The sequence below is a fragment of the Amphiprion ocellaris genome, chromosome 13 (assembly GCF_022539595.1).
Source record: "Amphiprion ocellaris isolate individual 3 ecotype Okinawa chromosome 13, ASM2253959v1, whole genome shotgun sequence".
Taxonomy (NCBI): Eukaryota; Metazoa; Chordata; class Actinopteri; family Pomacentridae; genus Amphiprion; species Amphiprion ocellaris.
The window spans coordinates 8,655,405-8,672,853 of NC_072778.1; the positions used below are offsets into that span (position 1 = coordinate 8,655,405).

Here is a 17,449-nt window from a genome sequence, read left to right on the forward strand (position 1 = left end):
AGTAATGATGGCAGAGCTTATGAGCACAACACATAAATCAGCCAACGGACTTGTCTGTGTTTTAATTAAGACACACCAATTAGAGACGAACCCCTGGGATGCACACTCCAGGGTGGATCTGTTGTTCTTTCTGGAGTTTTTTTTTTGTCTTTTTTGATTTTTTAAATCAGTTTTTAGGCATTTTTGTGTCTTAATTGACAGATACAATGTAGAGACATCGAAATACAACAACGAAAGAGTCAAGGATTGACATGCAGCAAATGATAAGATTGTAACTAGTGATGAGCTGCTCAAGGCATGCTATACAAACACTTATGTCCAACTGATAATATGTCTCACAGCTAGAATTCAGCAGGGAGACTTTAAGAGAAAGTTTCAAGAAAATCACCTTTTGAATTGTTATTATGAGTGCTAAAATGGGATGCATATAATGTGTTTCCAATGTCTATTTGGAAATTGGGATGTTAATGTTGATGATTTCTAAATTGCTTGCATACCATGTAATATACTGAAGTCACCTCTTTTGGTAGAGAACAGACAAATAGAGTTATTACACAAGACGTATAATAAAACTGGCATCAGCTGAAATGACAAGAGAGATTTGTGGCTATTGGCGAGCATTTCAATACCGCACATCCCCAATTTATGCAATTTCATGCTGCGCTACCACTTACCGCTGATTATAATACTTCATGCTGTGAAAACTACTTAATTCAGCCCATCCAGAAGCCAGTTTAATGGGGAAAACAAAACCTCTTGGTGGAGTCTGTCATGGATGACCCAGGGTAGCAATCTGCTGGCTAACCTCAGACTCACACAGAGAGGTGGAGACGCTGCTACACAACACAACAACCATGCTGAGCCCCCCTCTGATGCACTCAGATACAAAAAAACAAGACAGAGCGCACAATACTACTGACAGCTATACTTTTGAAACCCAGAACCACCCGGCACCAACAACCCCAGCTAAAGACACAGGGAAGGGAATCAAGGGAGGTACAGGGAGTACAGAGAGGTGCTCTCCAGGGACAATGAGCTGATGCAATAAACCCCTAGTGTCAATCTTCTGCCTTTACACATACACACAAACACAGATGCACACACACACTCACTACCTGGAGGTCAGTGAGTGGACTGGCTGAGAAATGCTTGCCTTACCCAAGCATGATGCTGATTAAATCAACTCCCACTGATATATACCCCCTCACATGAGACATGTCACTCCCACTGCAGAGGGAATTAGACCAGAGAGGGAGACAGAGAGGGACAGAAGATGAGGCAGAAATGCAGAACTGAACGTGACAAGACAGACAAAGATGGAGACAAAGAGAAGCTTAATCATTTTAAGCATAAACTGTTTGAGTTTCTATAAGCCACATTCTCTGCAGCTCCATCAGACACATCCAGTCGCAGACAGTCAGCAGAGGCGACCAATCACGAAAGGACAATTTAGCATTTCTACCACCAAGGCCAGATCTCCTCCTGAAGTGATTAAATTACAGATAGCACTGAAGCAGGAAATGCTAAACGAAAAGAAAAAAGAAGATACCCCAAGTGGCAGCTCAAGTAGCACCAAGCATTTAAACTCCAGTAATCAAAACACTGACATCAACTAAATGTACCTTGTTCATGTTCACCAGCTTAGCAAGTCTGTGATTATACCAAGGAAAGGGGATGGAATTTGCAAAACATTTTCTGGTTAGAACGTTCTGATTCCTGCTGATTGGAAGACAGATTTTTAGGGTTTGATTTCTACTTGGTTGGAACTAACAGTTTGTTCCTGCTAAATTGAGATTTTAATTGGACGGGATGGGAAATGTTCCTCCTTTGCAACACAGTAGAATGACGAGGTGGATTTTCTCAGAGAAACGTTTTAAAGTCCAGTTACTGTAACTGAGCAGATAACATAAAATAATGCTGTATAACCTAGAAAACATGAATTTGCTTGCAGGTAAGTTTGAGGTAAAAGATGAAACTTTGATATATTTGCAATCAGAGGCCTGAAAAACTATGATAACTAAAATTTATTGGCCAAATCAGTTACACAATGGTTGTCACAATGCTGGAAAATATACACATTTACAAAATACCTTTTGCAGACAATTAATAAAACAATGAAAAAATTAGTCTTCCAAAAACAGATACAGATCATTTTCTTGCATGTAAAATCATGCTACACTAAACTTATTGTTTGTAAATTGTTTGTCTGCTGTTTCTTTTTTCTACTCATTTCCTCAGAAGACAAGAAACACAATTTTTAGCCTTCTGATTTGTAAAATGGTGCATGTGATATTATTTTACTTTTGTGATGTGATGTTTTGAAAGATTTTTCTCAAGATTTCTCATGCCGCACTACCGATCGTGTGATAGCTAGTTCACTGCTTCAGTCCAGGCTGAAATCTCTCAACACTGTTCTATCACTAGCAGGCAAAATATTACATAATATGCAAAATTATTCACAGGTATGCATGGTGTCCAGAGGATGAACCTTATGGACTTCAGTTATTCCGCACTTTTCTCATTGTGTTATCATTACAACAGATTTTTGGTCCATCTTAGCTTTGTTGTCTGGTTAAAAACCTGCAACACTAATGACCTGCACAACAATTTTCAACAGCTGTAGTTTGTATTTGTTACTAATTAACAAATGCTGCTATGGTAAACATTAGACTTAGATGACTTCATTTATCCCCCGAGAAAACTAAGTTGCTACAGCAGCATGGATATTCAATAAAGGGGTAAACAATAAGACAACACAGAATATTAGGGTATAAATTGAAGGTAAAATAAACTAAGAAAAAAATATTTATATTCTTAAAAAAGGCAGCTGCACAGTGGCTTGATGGTTAGATGGCTTGGTGCAGCTACAAGATCCCTGGTTCACGCCCTCGCCTTCCTGGGATCTTTCTGCATGGAGTTTGCATGTTCTCCCTGTGCATGTGTGGGTTTTCTCCAGGTCCAAAAACATGCTGAGGTTGACTGGTAATTCTAAGTTGTCCGTAGGTGTGACTATGAGTGTAATTGTCTCCGTATGTAGCCCTGTTATAGACTGGCGACCTGTCCAGGGTGTCCCCTGTCTTCATCCTAAGTCAGCTGGGATAGACTCCAGCACCCCCGCGACCCTAATGAGGATTAAGCGGTGTATAAATAACGGATGGGTGGATTCTTGGGATGTCCGACAATATTGGACCACCGATATTATCGGCCCGATATTGGCATAAAAATGTATTATCGGTCAATATCGTTATTGGTTTTTTGCCTATCGTGAAAACCGCTAAAATTCTGCTTTTGCACAGAATGTTTACATTTGGAAAGCCTTGTTGCATTTGAGAATGCATCCCATGGGGCATCACAATTAGACATGATCTGTTAATTCCACGAGAGTAGATATGTGATGTTATATAAAATTTGTTAAATAGCCCGCATATATTGGTAACGGTATTGGTTGATATCGGAATCGGAAATTGAAAGTTTGACAATATCGGCATATTGGTTATTAGCAATAAAGTCAATATTGGACATCCCTAATGGTTTCTTAAAACAATCTACAGAATATACAATAGTGACAGTATTTTTAAGAGTATACAGAATCGTGCAAATGAACAAAATGGGCAAATGAGAATGTGGATTATCTGTAACTACCAGCTTATCTATATCATCAGTGAGGGCATGTTAGTATTTCTCTCAGAGCACTACTGAAAACCCTCATACAGCCAATAGCATGATTGCAGAGTCTTACTCCTGTTACACCATGTTGTTCTATTTTTTGTTTGCTGCTTCTTGGAATGTGAAAATATCGACGTAAGGAGACCTTTTTGGTCAATGAATGAACTTCAGTTCTGTGTTCACATCGATCTTCTCAAGAACACTGATCAAATACACAATACGAGTCAGTCACATTTGCACACTGATCCAAAGAATTTCAAGCAGAAAGTTCGCATCACAGTACAGCTTCCTCCCACTTCCAAAGATCACAACATAGACCCAATCTGTCTTGGAGTGGCATTTCGCTTTAAGAAGGCCAAATACATGATTCATTTTCTACTGAGAGCATTATTCAAATGTTCAATGGAGTGGGTGCCAGAAAAATCAGTTAAAGTCCTAATTATATGCTGGGATTTCTGTCTCCCAGCCCACTCTGTTCTTACAGCCCCAGCAGTGAGCAATTCTGCAGCTGAGAAACGAGAGAAAAATTGTGAGCAACAGATTCAAGTTGTCAGTTTCTTATACGATTTACAGAAATACATGTAGGCATAGAATATGGCATGGAGTTTCATTATTTTTTTCCTTGCTAGTGTGTCATTTCTACCAGCATGCACATCAGACCTATGCAACATTTCCGCTACCGACATATTTTCCTCTCTGACTATCAATAGAAAATGAAAAGGAGAGTCAACAGTGGGTTTGTCGAGATCCTGGCAGTGATGCGCCTGCTCTACCAAAGCATTCTAAGTGAATCCTCTATAATTAAAAGTGAGGCAATTCATTTTAACAAGTCTCTTTTTAGAGGAGGCCTTTAATGCAATACCATTAGGCTCTGCCACCTACTCTGTACACGGTAAATACTGAATGTCCCTGCTGGCTTGCTAGTCTGTTGTGAACCCTGGTTTCATCATCTTTTAAAATATGTCTTCTTTCTCTTTTGTCCCATAACAAAGGCTGCTTTCACCCTCATAACCTAGAATGTCGCTGCGCTTGTGATGCTTTTCTTGAACCTTCTGCAGCCTTGAAGTCACATTTTTCTACATTGCTTTGTACTTCTGATAAAGACAGAATAACTTGGATGCTTTTGTCACGAGGTCTTAGATTTTTTTCACACCTACTTTATAGAGACTGTTGACATAAGACAGTATTTTAATTCCAGACATCTCTGCCTCACTGTATTTTTCTATGCAGCTCTTGCTCCCAGAAGTTTTTGAACCAGACAGTATACGTTGCCTATGATTAATCTTCATTGGAGATAATAGACATCCCTAAAATAAGAAAAAAAAAAGAATCATCATAGTGGGAGTTATGGAGTTTTAGGAAAGGCTGGAAGCCAACATTAAAGTCCCAGGGCTAACTTTAGGACAGCTGGTCTGCCAGCAGTTCCTCTGCATTCCACCTGCCATGGAGTGACGCCAAGTCAAAGATCAGATTTTCATTGTTGCCCCAGTGCTGCTAAAGGAGAGTGAGATTAAATTAAAACTTAATATTGGCCCTCCTAGCAGGTGCACACAACAGATGAGTGCTTCAGCCAGTTAATGTCACCGTTCACATACACACTTCAGGGACCTTATCCGTGTCACAGCTGAAATGATCTAAATTTCACCCTTGCGCAACATGAGAGGCTTATAAAACACCGGACTAAAAAAGAAACAGTCAAGCTGTTCTGATGGAGAGAAGAAAAAGAATAAAACAATCACTGCTCACTAAGACATTGTCATGCCTCTTTGGGTAGCACTTGAACCAAAGCCGGTCATAGGCAAAGTTGAGCACCGCTGACAGTCGACTCTGTGTCTGGGAGTTGTTCGGTGTCACGGGTCTTATTTTATTCTCTTGTTTAAATGCAACAACATCCGACAGTGACAGATTATGGGTGAACGCATGGCTGCATACTCTGCCCGGATGGAACAACTTTAAATGTCAGTTTGGATCAGCACCTTTGTGTGCTTTTTGTTGAAAGGCACTAAGACACCCTGCAGGGAACTGTGTTGTATGCAGAGATACAGATGTTTCCATTTTGTGTCCTGACCAAGGTAGGTTGTTCCAATAGACAAATCTATTTATGTGATGTGAAAGAAATACAACAAAAATGGACTATCAGTTTTCGGAGAATTTGACCACTTTTCAGCTAACCATTATTTGTGCAGTTTGAAGATGTAGCTCCATTACTGAATGTGTCTGTGGTCACAAGCAACTGACAGTTAACTATGTCTGTTCTCACAAATGCAAGTAAATTACCAAGAACTACATCATAGAGTGGAATATTTGTTTCTGTTTCTATTATCTATGATTTAGTGCAGCTTCTCTGTATAAATGTTGCAAAATGAAGTGGGAAAAGTAAGAAAAAAGGACTTATTTTCTGCAAAATAACCTATATTTATGTTTGGAAACTAATCATCGGGCAAAATGCATAGGAGTGTTGCAAAAAAAAGATTCAATTGACAGTTTGTTAAGCTGCCCAATGTCGAGGAAATAATGTAGTCGTGGTGAAAAGAAGACAAAGCTGGCTGTCAGGAGGAAATGTGATGCTAACAGCAGCCTCTTGTGTAAAAGGGAGATTTGTGCTGACTCAAACTGACACACTGTTATCCCTCTAATCAGTGTCAAACTTCAACTAAAACTTCACAAAAAGGATCTAGGATAGAAATTCATTCAACTGCTTGCTGGAATTAATACTAATAAGCTAACAATTCACTGAAATATGCGATTAAGACACGGCTGAGGCATTGCTGTTTAGTCTAAAGGAGTTCTTTGCACATCTGGTTAATTCACAGCCTTTTTATTGTAATAAAACATTTACACAACTATACTGTATCTTCACTAAAGGTAAAGTGGATCAACACATATTGTCAAGCTAAACCTGGTGTACAATAGTTACTGGATAATTAGTTGGGAAGTCTGTGCCACATCCCCAACGCCATGCCAGAAACACAGGGAGATAGATCTGCCTGAAAGTTACAGAGATAAAGGTTGAAAAACTACAAAACACAAAAAGAACATGAGAACAAATGTCTGTCAAAGGTATCAAACCAGAAGAAACATGACAAATCACACAATTTCTTTATGTCAGAAGGCGAATGTGATTAAAGAGACAAAATGAACACAGTTCCAGAGTTACAAGAATAAAGGTACAAAACTCAGCCATAAATGTCCATCAAGTCTGACAGCTCAGAAGGAACATGACAAATTCTGTTCTTCATTAATGCGCTCCACTGTGTTTAAAGTGTGAAGCCAATATGGCTCTCTGTGGAACAGTGAGGTGATGCTGTTACCCTGTTTGGGAAAAGGGATGACTCTTTCTATACCTCAGATATTTACTCCTCCAACGAACGCTGCAGAGTTAAGTGATGATTGGCCTATGTTTGTTTATCTGTGCACATTACTCAAAAACAGACTAATGGATTTGGATGAAATTTTCAGGGAAGGTCAGAAATGACACAAGAATCACCTGATTAGATTTTGGCAGTAATGCGGCTTTGTTGTTTCTGTATCATTGCAAGATAGCGTCACTGTAACTATGACAAGAAGTGAACACTGTCAGCTGCCTGTTGACGATCACATGATTCCGATCCTACTACAAATCGACTGCTGCGGACTTATTGGGACTCATAGATTTATTGGAAATCATATAACGACTGAGCAGCCTTGGCAGAGTACTGCACTCTGTGCTTTTCTTGTTATTTATATTACAGATCCCTGATTAGTTTGTATATAATGATAAGCAACAGCACAATCCATGTTTAACGTATGTCTAGCAGTCTATTTCCTTGTGTTTCTGATGTGGTGTTGGGGTTGTGGCAATTGGACACAGATTACGGGAAATCCCACCCTTTGATCTATCATCTAATAGGTCCCCGTTCAACCAATTTATTATGTGTACCTGATTAAGATTGACTATATTTGTTTGCCTTGTTCACTTTGACTCTGATGAAGACAAAGTAGTGCTGAAACATGAGTCTGTGTGGATAATAAAAGACTGTCAATTAAGCAGTGTGCATCAGCCTCCTTTTTTTGTACTTTGGAAATTGTTTTTTAGCCAGTTGGTCCTAATGAACCACAGACCTCATGAACTGCCTCTTTAGCAGCAGTGACAGGCTACTTTGTTAGGAGAAAGCCAAGCTTATCAATAACAAATCTTTGGCATCTGTTTGGTCAAAGGATATTGCAGATTGTATAGTAAGAGGACACACAAACAACCTTTCAATTTACTCCCAGTCATTTGGGCTAGTCTACATGTAAATTTGTACTCTATCGCTTTTTTAAATTAGCATATTTTTTACAATAAAGTTGACTCAGTGATTTAAAATTAAAGTATTCAATAAATAGAAAACATTATCTACCAAAACAGGCTTCTAATGTCATAAATACAGTCTTACTTTCACAATCATATTCATATTTCCAGAGCTCAATGGCTAAACTTGATGCTTTTTATGTTTTAGTCCTGTGTAGATTTGGTGCTACTGTGGAGATACGACTGCCTCACCCATCCAAGGAACCGTCGCCTCAGGCTGTGTAGCCCTCAACTACAATGCAACCTTAACTTTAACCATCTATAACTAAAATTTTTGGAGTGATGCAGGTTGTCAGGTGCAAACACAGCCCTGGGAGAAAGTGCTGCTTGAAAATGTCACTAAAGACGAAAAGCAACAACAGCACAGTTTGTCATGGTCAGCGTAAAGAGTCACACACGGAAAATGCCGTCTGTGTAAGAATGTAACATAGGAAACAAAAGAAGAAAAGAAACATGACTGCTGTGCCAAATGCCATAAATAGCTCATTTTCAGTTGGATAGGTATAGTGTAATTAAAATAATTTAAAAAGAAATCAATCACTTTAATTGGCTTTGTGACAGTAGGTGTCACTATAGTCACAGAACGGTTTCATAATGGCTTTTTTTAGAAGGCGAGGAAGACACTTCATGCATGGTGAAATTACATAATGTTCATTTATCGAGGTATTTCAGCCTTCTGAGCCTCAAGCTCATGTCCTGTACATTAAATACATGAATTTACTCCACACGCTTATGCGCAGTTAAACACTCGTCTTGCAGAATCGATATTTTTGCAATGTTTTTTAAAAAAATTTTATTCGTTCTGTCTTCTCCTCTGCAACACATAACAATTCTCACAGTAATTGTTAACACAAATATGCAAAACACAACAGAGGCATTTTCTCTCAGCTACCTGCACTCACAAAAAAAAAAAACAACCCTAAAAAATTCCTCCTAAAAATCCTCCAACTTCTAAAATCTCATCTACTTTCATCGCTTCCATCTGAGGGCACACAATGAACCTGAGCTGAAACCACACTGGAAGATCAGCAAGGGCTAATTCTGCCTCTGTATTGAACAACTCCATTAACCATAATCCCTTTCGGCACACAGGAGGTGAAACCAACACGACTGCTATTGAGGAGGAATTAGGCTTCACGCTGAGGGTTTGCTGCCTGATGTTGGCAGAGGGGACGGTAAAGTTGTTGCTGCAGAGGAAGGTGGAAGATATTAGGTGGATGTTAGCACGGGTGAGACGATTCACGGACCAAAAAACGTGCCTTCACATCTCTTAGAGATACATTCTTAATGCCCAAATGCGGAACTTACTTGGCTTTGCACATTTTGTCACATTCATCTAGATGCATGAAGAGTTTAAGACAAAGATGAAAAATTATGCATGAAAGCATAATGTCAGCTTAATATTCCTAAAGTTACTTTGAAGAACATTTGAAGTAGGGGAAGATTTCCGAGAAGGTTTGAACATTGACAGAAACCCTTACTTCTATTTTTGCTCAGATCTGAAACATGTCAAAGGCTTTTTCATCTCTATTCCACAAGGTTTTGTCCACATAAATGTACGTAAATCTGCTAATATCCATTCTCAAGTAAACACATGTCAACAAGAAACGTCATATTTCAGTCATGTAATAAATCTACAGTCATTATTAGTCTCTGAAGTCAATGGATGTGCTTCTACTCCAAAAGCGTTCTACAGCATGTCATTCTATGCACCACAGGTTGCAGCTGAGTGCTGTGGTTAAATTGGAGTACGCAGCTGTATCCCAGTAATTCTGAGCCCATTTAGACACCGAAATGACAATTCATCTGCTGGTGATTCATCATTATGTCTCCATAACAACCGTAGTATTTATGTAATGCTGTAATTGTCAAATGCTCAGCATAAACAGCTTTTATAATTCGGTCCTGATGTCAGAGTGTGTTTCTCAGTAACTGGGACATCGCTCCTATATTTAACTTTTATTTTTTCATACAAATGGGTTCTTCTGCTGAATCTCTGCCAGACATTTTCTCTACAAAGAGCTCCCAGTCTGTCGACTCCAGAAAAGAACTTGAGAAAAACAATCCATGTGAATCAAGACAAATGTATTGTTGTAGTGGTATGGTGCCAATCACTGACTAATTCAAAATGTGTTAAAGATAAAGAGTTTAAATGTGATTACTTAAATTTGGCAGTAACATGTACTGCAGATTTAGCTTTTTGTTTCTTGTAAGTGAAGAAAGATCTTGTAAGAATGATCATGTCAGTCATTCGAGGTTTTCTGCGACGGATTACATTTATTCCACGATTCACACTTCACCCTTTTCTTCCTAATAATACAAAACTGACTATAACAAGAACATAAAATACATGAGAATAATAAAAGTGACACCACTGAGGGTGTTTCTTTCCTTCAACAGCAGTACTACATGGATATGCATGTATGTAAACATCTCTTGAAGTGCAGATTGTATGCTCTGCAAACTCAGCAACTGCAAATGCAGCAGAAAAACAGGTGGTGTTTCAATCAAATGTCTCTTATGGGTAGAGACTGTACATGTTGCAGCAGAAGTGTGCAGTAGTGTAGTTAAGCACATGCAGCCAGGCAATGGTAGGAAAAAAAACTGTAATAAGACTAATCTCATACAACTGAAATGACTTTCTGGCATTCGAATGGTGTGAGTTGTGTGTCTTTGATGGCCTGTGATTAAAACAGGACATTTCCAACAAACTGATGTATATGAAGCCTTACTGCTTTTAATCAAATTTCTAATGTGTGCCAATGCTAGGTTAATTCCCTTACCACAGGGCTCTTTAATGGTAAGGCTAGTCAAACGAGTTCTATTATGTGGAAATGTTGTATTAGAAAAGCTTTGTACCATACAAAAGGCTCTTGTGCAGCTGGTTGTTTGTACGGCAATTTAAAGGAGCTGTTAGTTTATTTCTACTTGTATAGTACCAATGGTGTAGTATTATTGTTTACTGAGCATATTGTATGTACACTACCAATCAGACCACTGAGGATTAAGTCTTTTTTTTAATTATTTTTCATTTGTTTTTAACTTATATTACTTTAATTTTATTACACTGTATATACTGTATCCATGTATTTTTGAATAATTTTTAACCAGTCCGAGGACGAGCTAAGGCACCGAAATTTCTATTCAAATGTGCACCAACTAGTGTATGTTATGAATGACAATAAAGTGGCTATTCTATCCTATTCCATTCTATTTAAGTCAATTATACTTGGTCATTTTGACTCATGGTTTCAGTTACATCCATGGGATCCCCAGTGTTTTAATTCAAAGGACATAGTGATGGTCTATATAACAGGTCAACACTTTACACTATTGTAGTGTGACACACATAAGAGCTTTAGTGTTAATTTTGTCTTATTTCTAGCCACCCAAAAAGTGCAGGAATGATATTTTTAAACTCTGATTTGGTCTCCTCTCCTTTCCTTTTTGTTTTTTTGAAACTCACCAGTTGTATAAGGTGAGCTAAAGAAGCAAGCATGTTTCAGCATGTATAGATATGACTGACTGATTTGCATCACTGCAGTAATTTAATCAGTATTAACATCAAAAAGATGGATTATGTTTAACAGGTTATGGTCCTACAATCTCAAACCAATCTAAATAATCTATACCTGTAAAAATTAATTATAGTGAGTGTTGTGTTTGTTTTACCTTCAGTTTTACCCTCATCTCATTTCATTGTCTGCAATAGTTTATTTCCTACACTTACCAGGACTCATTTAGCTGATCCCCAAGGAGAGTATTGAAATGTATTTATTGTTAGCTTTGAATTTTATATGGAGAAGGAAGCAGTGGATTGAGGTTTGTCTTTTGGGACTTTACAACTGTATTGTGTTGTGGTGTATTGAGGCTACTGTCAGTGGTTAAATTTATATCTTCACTTTTATGTGGATGTGATGGATGTCTCCCTGGATTGTTGTTGAACACTGGAATAGAGTCTTCAGACTAAATTACACCTTCCTCTGTCTGTCAGAAACATCTGCTGTCAAATTCGTCTGTAGATGCTTTGAAAATGAGTGATGAATTTTCGATGAAAACTTCCATAAACCAAACTTAAATTTTATGTTGAATTGTGATTATTTTCACACTAAATGGCTGCTGAATTGATTCATACACAACACCCACATCTCCAAACAACGACTTTGCCCTGTAACAGAATCAGTACAGAGTGTCCCTAAAGTCTGGACACATAGGAAATCTCATTAACTATAATTTGTTTGCCTCCACAGATTGAATACAGTTTTGTCAAAAGAAGAAAGAGGTGAACTGGTACTTCTCAGTGGATGTGAAGGATGGACAAATTGAAAGTAACACATCACTTTAATGAACGTCACCCAAGGAGGATTTGACTTGGCTTTTCCACGGTGGCGAAGGTGACTAAAAAGATTAAAGGAATGGGCATTGTCATGGACAAACCCTGTTTTGGGCGAACAAAAGTTTCAGTCTAAAGCAAAGAACTGTTTGTCGCTAAAATTCATGCTAGCCTCAACAAAAATCACTCCCCTAACCCTAACCCCATCTTTCGATAACAGTGTAAGCACACAGTATAGGCTCAGCACCAATGTATTGTACAAAAAACATACAAGGAGACTCCAATTGTGCTGTTGCTGACAGAGCTCCACAATGACTTGGATGAGGGGAAACCCACTGTGGCTAGATAACATCGGCCTGCAGAAAAGCCTCATTGTCAGCTCCAACAGAAAAGCTGCAGCGATTCGTAGTAGCAGCCACATACAGCCCACTCCACCCCTACCGCCACTGTGCTCAACCAACGACGTTATCTCATTCCAAGTGCGGAAGCTGATTAAACATTTTCACCTGCGGCTCAATACTCCTCCCCTCCGAAAAAAAAAAAAGCCTCATCTCAGCAGACAGGAGGGTAATTGAAGTTTCACCTTAGTTTCTTACACACTAGAGATTCACAGAATAATATACTGGAGATGGAAGGTCATTGTTTCTGGCAGCTTGCCTTTTCGCACTTTTTTCAGACTTTCAGATTGACGTGGAAGGTGATGATGTGTTGCTTTGCTCATTCTCTGTGAAGAGACGTCTTATCAAAGTGCAAAAGTTTTCTCTTGAGGCAAGCCAACGATCTTTCACACTACTTTAGGAGGGCAAATACTTGCCAAAATGGGAAATGAATATTTGAATCTGAGACCCTCACAAAATGACTATTGGATTCATTACCTACATTTAGAAATGTCCTTGTTTCTGAAAGAAAAGCATTTATTTCAATGAAGATAACATTAAGTGAATCAGAAACCCAGTCTAGACATTGTTAATGTGGTAAATGACTATTCTAGCTGGAAACGGCTGATTTTTAATGGAATATCTACATAGGGGTACAGAGGAACATTTCCAGCAACCATCACTCCTGTGTTCTAATGCTACATTGTGTTAGCTAATGGTGTTGAAAGGTTAACTGATGATTAGAAAACCTTTGTGCAATTATGTTAGCACATGAATAAAAGTGTGAGTTTTCGCGGAAAACATGAAATTGTCTGGGTGACCCCGAACTTTTGAATGGTAGTGTATGTGGCTGTCTCATGCTGTTTTAAAATCAGTCAGTGAACAACTGCATAAATGTGATCTCATTTTAGTGAGCCGAGCCTCGACAAGAATTCTGAAGAATTAATTTCATTTCTCCACACTTGGATATAATATATATAATGAACTTTGACTTTGCTGCTAAATGTATGAATGGATTTCAGGAGTTTACAATTACAATAACAATCTTGTGAAATAGCACGTACAGCAGGGTTTTTGCAGATTTTATTAACCAACCCTGATTAAAAGGTATTATTGTCTCTGTACCACACTCCGATGCAGAGGATGGTGGTCATGCTTTTGTAATGCTTTTTGGATGCATTGTGAATGCTAATTGAACTGGAAATGCTGCTGCTGGTGTGAATGTTGATGCGCATGGTGACAAAAATACCCCCACAAAAGCTGAACTAATCCTGAGCTTCTCCATTTATCTGCCAGCATAGGCTGAGGTGACACAATGCCTTCTGCAGCAAGGCGACAAAGGCAGGATGACCTGTTCTGTTGGAGAGGTTACTCCATCCAGAATGCGAATCTGTCCACTGTACCTAAAAGCTCTGAAAAAAAAAAATCTCAGTAGGATTCCTATTATGAGTAATGGCATCCAACGAGAGCATGCTATTTTCTGCCAGAGTCGGAACAGTTTTTCTGATTTCACATGAGTGTTTGGTGCCTTTCTCAGAGGTCCGAAGTGGCCAGCACAGAAGACAGACTGTAAAAATGTGATGCCACATATTTCTGTGTGCCACCACCTCACCTCTAAGCGACCTCTATCCCTTCGAAAACAACATTTAAATCAAAGCATGATGACACTTATGAGGCTGTTTGCTCATGTTGCCAGCAGTGTCACTGTGAATCCTCACCCAAACAGTTCTGGTGATGCAGATTATCTGGAGCTGAGCTGAGGGCGTTTAATTAATAGTTCTGAAACCACTTTTTTAGGGGCTTTGAAGTAGTAAGATTTGATGAAATTAAGCCTTCATTTTTGATATTATTTATGCTCTAAATTTTCTTCAACCATTTGCTGTATTTATAATCAGTAATTATCTCTTTATACTGTAGTTTTCAATGTTAATTCAAGAATCAGAAATTCCCATATAAGAGATTCACATGAATTAGTGCATGCATTTAATTCAGCATACTTTTAAAACACTTTATCCCCCTGATATCAGCTTCTCTGTTTACTCACGATGCTTCTAAGGCTGCAGCAGAGGTCTGTTAACACTAATAAAATTAAACATTGTTATGCTGCAACTTCACATTAAAACTGTTCATCTGCTGAAACACGTTAGGTTTTATTGCAAAGCAGCAGCTGTTTCTGACAGCCAGTTAGTTTTAAATATTGCAGTTAGCAGCAGGACATAAAGGAGAAGTCACAGTTAAGCTCACTGACCTTGTTGGCTGGATTGTATATGTAGCCCTCCCTTTCGGTTCTGAAATCTTAAGGTGTAATTCTGGTTCGGGAAGGAATTTTGTTAAGAATAGAGTCACCCCAAAAACACACAATGACAACAGACTGTAAATTTTTAGGAAAAAAAATATACTGAAGCCACACAGTTAGCTTATTGATGATGAAACGACCAAAACATTGTATCCACTGACAGTCCGCAAGGATCACAATCGAGTTCGCCAACAGTTCTAAGGATAAAAATGTCTTTGTTCACCCACAACTGACCGGCCAGGAAAATCAAACCCAAACCCCTGGGCAACAAAACAACAACAACAACAAAAAAAAATATTGAGTGCACTCAGAGAAAAAAATCTTACCGCCCCCTTATGATGAATGTCCGATGAGACGGTCCGAGGTGATGGCCGATCCCAGCGTGATGGAGATGTGAACGTGGATGGACATCAACACACAGCAGATGGATGAAGATCGGAGTCCCGCTGATGAGAATCCTCAAAAAAAAAAACAGCCTACACGGATGTGCAGGGCAATTACTCATACAATACATAATAAGTGTCAAATACATTTACTCCAATAAAGTTGCCATTCTGCCAGTCCTTTCTTGGCTCATAACAGGCTGTACACATAACAATACAGCATATCATAGATGAACAATATAACCTTCTGAATTTAAATGCATTCTTCCCTCAGCCTACAGCCGATAATGCAACATATTTTACAGTTTAACACAATACTAAGACTCAGTAACTCAGTCTAGCCGCATGAAATGTACTCTAGCATTTGAACATATGCAGCATCTAACTAGCCAGCAGCAAATTACTCAAGTAGCAACAACATATAACTCAGTAAATACATAAAACAGTTAAAAGATATCAACGGAAAACCATTTAATTCCTATCAAAGTTATCCCGACTGTTTTTTTAGACAGACTACGGCGCGTGTTTCCAGTTTTAGCTTCACTTTGCTAGCGTTAGCATGCTATGGTAAAACCTTGAAGAACACCCATAACTCACCGGAATATCGATTTCTACGTGGTTCAAAGATGTCTGATGGTTCTTGTCTACTTCCGTAACTTCTGCAGTTAACTTTAGTGGCAAAATACCTCTTTTATGGTCTGTTGTCTAAGTACCGTAAATCCAGCTCTAGCTGGAGCGTAGCATCCACACAAGACTGGGTGCGGCAAGAGAAAGAAAACATGGCGTATTTCGGTAAGATGGCCACCCCTAGCACTTTTTCGCGCACGAAGGAACTTAAGGACAATAATGGACCTCTACTACCACCTTGTGGCCAATTTAAGGTACTAATTCTCCTGCGAGAACAGACAAATTAAGGGACTATCTCAAAATACTGGCTAAAAACACATTATTAATAACCTGAGGTTACATATACATCTACCCGGGTTACATATACAAACAACTAAGGTGCTTCTATGTTGGGTTTCTGATAAGGGAGCTGCTGAAGAAGTGCTGTTATGGTATCAAGTCATCGGTGCCATCATGTCTAATAGGACTGAAAATTCCAAGGTTATAGCAGAGAGCATGTTGTACAAATGCTGCTTACCATCTTTGTCTAATCAAGATCCAGAACAAAAACTAACTTCACTTTGTAGACCCTAGCTAGTTTTTCCAGGAGGACCAACCATGGCTTTTGCAGATAGAGTTTAATCAGTTGTCGAGAAGACATATAGAGATCTAACCATAAAATGATGCTGAAGGCTCAAGAAGTTGCCACAGAAAAGGAACAAAGCAAAAACAAACTACATTGTCTCCATATATGCAAACATCCTTCAAAAAACATGCTTTTAGCTTACAGCATGTATTACACAAACTCAGTTTTAAAGATGTAATGACAAGGCAATGGGTCAAAGAATCATTTCTGAGGTTTTGCCATATTTCTGGGGTGTCAAAACATTTTTATGTAAATATACAAATGCTACTTTTTCTTAATGAGTTCAGTGAAATGCTGATGAACTCCTCCGCCGACCTCACCTCTGCTCCCATTTCTGTCAATGTCAACCCCCTCCTCTGGCACATCTGCTCCAGGACCTCTGATCTCATGCTGTAATATTCTCCGCTGCAGAGCAGATGGCGTGTATACACTCACAAACACGCGTGCACACACACAGACATGGATGAATACACACTCACCTGACACACACAGCCCCTTGTTTGTTTTCGTTTTTTAAAGGGGAGGAACTCTGAGATGGAGCTGGAGGATGGTGAACTGGACAAACAGTGTTACCGGCTGAGATTAATCAGTACACAGTGTTAAGCTGCAGCTTACATGGGGAGATGAGGCCATTTTGAATGCCTGATTAGGTTTGATGTGTGAAGTGATGGCCATGCGAGCCCGTCCTGTTCCATTAGAAGTGAGGCTCAGGAGGCAGCAAGAAAAGTTCAAGGTCAGTGGTAAATGCAAGGCTTGCAATATGAGAAACTGAGGAGATGAATGGATTTGTCAGCGTGAGTGTTGGATTTACC

The 17,449-nt window shown here is 38.9% G+C and overlaps 1 long non-coding RNA gene across 5 annotated transcripts in view; it reads right to left on the reverse strand.

Moving 5' to 3' along the window:
* LOC111574997 (uncharacterized) overlaps positions 1-16,170 on the reverse strand; it is a 37,386-nt gene extending 21,216 nt beyond the window's left edge. For 3 of the 5 annotated variants that reach the window (XR_008603664.1, XR_004848159.2, XR_004848158.2), the window contains exons 1-2: positions 15,983-16,170; positions 15,329-15,478 (exon numbers count right to left, since the gene is read on the reverse strand). This is a non-coding gene — a long non-coding RNA (uncharacterized LOC111574997). The remainder of the gene's footprint in view (positions 1-15,328; positions 15,479-15,982) is intronic. The other 2 variants (XR_002746691.3, XR_004848160.2) reach the window with 2 other exon arrangements.
* Positions 16,171-17,449: the final 1,279 nt, after the last annotated feature.